Source organism: Apium graveolens, chromosome 6, assembly GCF_009905375.1.
Source record: "Apium graveolens cultivar Ventura chromosome 6, ASM990537v1, whole genome shotgun sequence".
Lineage (NCBI taxonomy): Eukaryota > Viridiplantae > Streptophyta > Magnoliopsida > Apiales > Apiaceae > Apium > Apium graveolens.
This window is the reverse complement of record NC_133652.1, coordinates 165,180,771-165,187,203: the sequence shown is the minus strand read 5'-3', so window position 1 is coordinate 165,187,203 and position 6,433 is coordinate 165,180,771. Positions and strand designations below refer to the sequence as shown.

The 6,433-nt window shown below is 38.2% G+C and overlaps 1 non-coding gene across 1 annotated transcript; it reads left to right on the top strand.

Annotated features, from left to right (window-relative positions):
- Positions 1-4,278: 4,278 nt before the first annotated feature.
- On the top strand, positions 4,279-4,385 carry LOC141670135 (small nucleolar RNA R71). The gene has a single exon (XR_012554379.1). It is a non-coding gene; the product is annotated as a small nucleolar RNA R71 (small nucleolar RNA).
- Positions 4,386-6,433: the final 2,048 nt, after the last annotated feature.

Genomic DNA, 6,433 nt, shown 5'->3' with positions numbered 1-6,433 from the left:
AATCACCACACACTAAGGTATCGAAATAAATTAATTATTGAAATCCATAAGTAAATTTGCTAGAATCTCATGACAACGATTAGTTCATAATCGAACTCATCGTCGCCATGGGTTCCAATGAAAGCATGGTATAAACAAGGTCTTAATAAACTGAATAATAATATATGTACAAATAAACGAGATCTAGGTTCAACAAGGATGAAAACGAGCATCCAAAGTTACAACTAATTCAAAGAATCACAAGTTGAAAACAAGATCTTCTTTTTCGGTGTTGTATTATGCTTCTAGGTCTTCTCCTTGGTATCCCAATCTTCCCGGATGATGAAAAACCTTTTTTTAAACTATATATAAGCCCATATTGGACCTGGACCCTTAAAATCGTCAAATTCTACTCAAATAGGGCTTTTCAGCGAAATCAGCGAAATCAGCGAAGTCAGCCGCGCATAAGCATGCGGTCGCGCGCAGGTTGGAGGCGGCCGCGTGTCAGCAGGCAGTCGCGTTCACTTCTGATGCGGCCGCGTGCAGCCTTTCTGGAAAATTCTGATGAATCTTTTTTTGCCCATAACTTGAGTTCTACTCGTCAGAATTAGGCAATTCAACTGTCCACGCAAAGCTAACGAGATTCTCTACAACTTGAAAATGGACTTGGCTTCTAAATCTGATCTCTTTTCATCATATTTCCTTTAAAAGCTCCTTTCTTCATTTAACTGATACCTGAAATTGAATAACACAAAAACACATCAGAACACCAACAACTTGAGTCCAAAACACCAATTTAAGCTTGTAATGAAGCGTTCCAAGTGGATATAAAATCCACTTATCACACCCCCAAACTTGAATCGATGATTGTTCGTAAGAATAAACAGACTCAAAACTATAAAACAAACCTAATGCATGAATGCAACTACGTAAATGCCACTAAATGATAATGCAATCGATCCCCTCAGAATAACCATAACCAAATGAATAAGCCAGTACCTCTAAGAATGCAATGACTTAAAACAGAGTTCAAATAAATCCCACAAACCAACTCACAAACCAGAAACGTGCGTGTGTGGAATGCTTAACAGATATCTCTCGATACTAGATCAATAACCATAACTTATCTATCATCGAAATAATCAAAAGTTTATAAATAGAATAGACAATAAACGTATTATGACTCATAACACCTCCTTTCTACTAGAGTTATACAAGGATTCACACTATTGTTGAACACATAACAAAGATGCTTATTTGACCGTGTAATGAATGAGGTCCCAAAAGACTTATGCAATCATACCCATGTAGCGAGCGTTAGGTTAGCGGATCCCAGTCTAGAAAAGCCTTAGGTCACTAGGCACAAAGTCCCCTAGAACTTAATAACTCGAGTATTAAAGAGCTCACTCTTGATCAGTTATGCATAAACACATAATTTTTTTCTTTTTTTTCTCTTTTTTTTTCTTTTTTTTTCAATAATTTCTGAATGAGTGTATTTCGCTCCATCTCATTCAACCCTAGACTACTCATAAAAATATGAGCCGGCTACTAGCCATTTGACGCCTAGCCTTACAACAACTAGAAATGAAATCCAAGTTTTTCTCCAGATAAAAAAAATCAGTGTTTTTACGTTATTACGAGAATATTAATAATTCTAAATATAACCAAGTGATTAAATCTCAACAACAAACAAGTATGATCATGATCTGGATTAAAAGCAACCCTATAAGACTTTGTGAAAATATTTGTTTCTGGCATGTAAATCAATTCATTAGGACTTACACATCCCTCTATTCGTCGTCACTACACTCAAATCAACATCAATTTATCAAATATCATAGTTCATCTTAAGAGATCATGCTAAATTTGCATGCAAATGCGACTATATGAAATCACATAAGAACAAACAAATATGTCCTAAATGAACAAATCTTGCCAAAATATGAAGAACTATAACTAAACAGGCAATATGAATCTATATGAATCTATATAGACCCACACACTACTAATCCTTACATTATCACCCCCAAACTTAAAATTTTAAATGTCCTCATTGAAGGTAATAATAAGGATTTCAGGCATACCTAGTCGTCGGAAAGATCACCCTCTTCGGGTGGAGGATCGGGTGGCCAATCAACCTCGACACCAGTGGCTCAAAAAATAGTACCCAAAGCCTGTGTCAAATCTATAACAAAATGATGGTGAATGTCGTGCATGGCCTCTATACGCCTAGTTACTCGCATGTACTACTCATCACCAACATCAGTCCTATCAACTACCTGTTGAATATGAGAAGAACCCTTTGTAGGCACTGGAGGATCTGTTCGGCTACCCTCTACATCATCAAAAATATATCCCAAGCCCTTATCATGTGATGCACCTAAGAATGCATAACTCAAGTGATCTAGTAGTGGGTGAAGCTCAAGTGTGGAAACATCTTCAATAGACGGCTCGAGACGCTCCTGAGAAATATTCAGATCTTCTAACCTAAGAGAATCGAATGGCATATCCAACTTCCTCTTCCATGGAAGTGCATCCAAAACTTGAAGGTGCTATGCTCCTTCTTCATCTTCAATAACTGATTCCCCTATTAAGGATCTCTCTAAGGCATCTGACTTTGGCAATTGCTCAGGCTCTGAATTTACTACATAGTCGACCCACTCTACTTTAAAGTACTCCTCTTTAGCTGTGGGCAACTTTATTTTCTTGAACACATTAAAAGTGACCTTTAGATCATAAACCTTCATCGAAAGCTCTCTTTTTTGCACATCGATCATAGTTCAGCCTATAGCCAAGAATGGTCTTCCCAAGATAATGGGAATCTTCTTATCTTCCTTGAAATCAAGAATTACAAAGTCGGCAGGGAAGATGAGTTTATCCACCTTGACCAAGACATCCTCCACTATACCTCATGGATAAGCGATGGAACGGTCTGCTAGTTGTAATGACATGTATGTTGATTTTGGATCAGGCATACCAAGCTTCTTGAAGATAGATAAGGACATCAGATTGATGCTAGCTCCTAAATTACATAAACACTAGTCGAACGACAAGTTTCGGATGGTGCAAGGAATAGTGAAGCTTCCAGGATTTTTAAGCTACGGAGACAACTTCTGTTGCAGCACAACACTGCATTCCTCCGTTAGAGCAACGGTCTCTGAGTCATCGAGCTTCATTTTATGAGAGAGAATACCTTTCATAAACCTCGCATAGCTAGGCATCTGTTCAAGAGCTTCAGCGAAAGGTATGTTGATATGAAATTTCTTGAACACCTCCAAAAACTTCTCAAACTGCTTATCCAGCTTCTTCTTTTGCAGCTTGTTAGGAAAAGGAGGTGGAGGATAGATCTATTTCTCCCATATATTACCCTCAGGAGAAGTGTGTTCCATAGTAGTCTTCCTTGGTTCCACCACTGCTTCCTTCTGCACTTCTTCTTCAGCCACAACTGCATTTTCTGAAACTTGAGATTTTTCAGGCTCTTCGTCTTACTGAATTTGGGGGCTTGCGACCTTTCCAGACCTCAAGATGATGGCGTTCACCTGCTCTTCAACATCCCTCTTGCCTGGATTTGTTTTTGTATCACTAGGAAGCGTTCCTGGTGGTCGATTCAATAAGGCATTAGCAATTTGCCCTATTTGGTTCTCTAGAGTCTTGATAGAAACAACCTGGCTTTGGCATATAAGAGCCTGGTTTTTGCAAATAAGCCGCAACTCCTTCAATTCAATTTTTTCATTTGAAGATAGACATGCACCATGAGTTTATTATTTTGATGTAATTTGTTGCTAAAAACCAGGAGGGTTGAATACCTTATTTCTAAACTGCCGGAACGGTTGTTACATCGCATTCTGATTATTGCTCCAACTGGAGTTAAGATGATTTCAGTTTTCAGGATGATAAGTGTTTGGAACTAGTTGCTGTGATTTATGAAAGTTGCTCATAAACTGAGCTGAGTCACTAGATATAGCGCATTGCTCCGTCACATGCGGACCTGCACACAGCTCACAAACACTAATTATCTGCTTAACACCATAGTTAGCCAAAGAATCGATCTTCATAGATAACGCCTTTAGTTGAGCAGTGATAGCCGTATCTGTATCCACTTCAAGAACTCCTGCTAACTTGCCCTGTGGACATCTCTGGGTTGGATACTGATATTCATTAGCAGCCATCAGTTCAATTATATGATAAGCTTCCTCATATCTCTTTGCCCATAATGCTCCTCCTGATGCTGCATCGAGCATGGGTCTGGAATGTGCTCCCAAACTATTGTAAAAACAATTGATGATCATCCAATCAGGCATTCCATGATGAGGACACTTCCTATGCATCTCCTTGTAGTACTCCCAAGCTTCACATAGCGATTTTCCCGTTTGCTGCGCAAATTGAGTAATAGCATTCCTGAGTGCAGCTGTCTTCGCCATAGGGAAGAATTTAGTAAGAAACTTCTGAGCAAGATCTTCCCAAGTAGTAATCGAACCAGCTGGTAGAGAGAGTAACCAGCTCTTCGCCTTGTCCCTCAGAGAGAATGGGAACAGTCTCAGCTTCACATCATCTTCAGAAACACTGTTGAACTTGAAGGTGTCGCAAATCTCAATGAAATCCCTAAGGTGTATATTGGGATCTTTAGTTGGAGAACCCCCAAACTGGATTAAATTCTACACCCATTGAATTATGTCAGGCTTGATCTCAAAGGTATTAGCTGTGATAGCTGGACGGACAATACTAGTTTAAATGTCATTGATCTTAGGTTGAGAAAAATCCATCAAGGCTTTGGTTCGTGCTACTGGATCTCCCATTGTAATGAGTACCTGAAACACAAACAAATAAACCGTGAAAGTAAAAGAATCTGAGTCAGTAAACTTTAACGACCACTGATGACAAGCACATAAACTAAAAATTAACACCGAGTCCCCGACAGCGATGCCAAAAACTTGTTAGGGTGCAAACATGTGGCGCCCTCCAAACCCGGGTCAGAAGTTTGGGGTCCACACACACACCTTAATTATAACCTGCTTATAACAATAATAAAGATAATAATAATAATATACAGTGACCCTACTTACCAACTACCACGGATCGCAATAGGTTAAAGTATGTACACAAGCCACACACACACACACTTATATTATAAACGCCCAAATCCCAACTATTCAATCTTACAACTGAATATTAAACATTATTACAAGCTTCATAAACTTAACCTATTCCAAAAGCTATCAGCTAGCTTAACTCGATCAACCTGGACCCCTAGCTCTCGCACTGGATTGGGGATCCTCACTACCAACAGGTTCCTTCTTAACTGGAAAAGAACATAAACAACATCGCACAAATGAGCTATCTAGCTCAGCAAGTCACATTGAAAAGACTGAGAATAATGATCATCAAGTGAAAATAGTTATGGTATCAAGTGAACAATGAATAATGATTTTGAATTGGATAATATATTTTTATTTTAAAAACCAAGGTTAGGCTGCTGATCAGTCATGCACTAACCCCGAGCAAGGCACACAGCTCTGCTCTAATTACTGGATCCAAGGCACACATTAGCCTAACTTGACCACCAATCTGGTCTGACCACGAATCTGGTCCACAATTTTATAAAACAATCCAATTGTAATATAATAACAGAATAAATAATGTAAAGCAGTAAACAAAATCATAAGCAACATTGGATGTCCAATAATGAGATGGTTCCAACCTTCACAAATAAAATATGACTATCAAATGGTGAAAGAAATGGATAACAATAGAATCAAAGTTTCAAGGTTATAAGGATTTGGTCTTTCAGAGTGTAAGGTACAATGGTTTGAATATGTAAGCAATCTGATTCAGTGTTTGGTATTTAGTTTGCATGTATTTGTGGGGTAGTATCGTATATTTGTAGTTTGTATTCGGGGATTTAACAATTCAATGGTTCAGAAAGAATAAGGTTTACGGCTCAAAGATCAATAGCTGGAATCAAGGTTTAGGGTTCAGTTCTTCAAAGCACTTACAATATAGGACTATCAATAATCTACAATATATCTCGAGAAAGTTCAGAACAGTACTAGCTTGCTATACTTCACCAATTTCCAATCACAATCTCCTACTCCTCGACTATCTGATTCCCTTTCCTATGCCTTGCCTCTTCTGCTCACATAACATAAGTGTCTATCAATACTCCAATCATACGATTCTATTTGGTATACACTTCTATCTACCCTTCGTTTTACCCAAATCCGACTAACAAATTGAAAGTTATGCTAAAAAAAACAAGTAAACACTGAACATATAGACCGACAGTCAAACAAACAAGTCACATATAGCACATAGCATGTCAGACAATCAATGAAATTTCATTTATAAGGAAGTCTCGGGTCATAAACAGTCTTTTGGGTATTTAATATAATTTTTAAAATATTTTTCGGAGTCAAAACGGGTCGTTGGGTCAATTTTAAAGCAATAGACAGGGTTC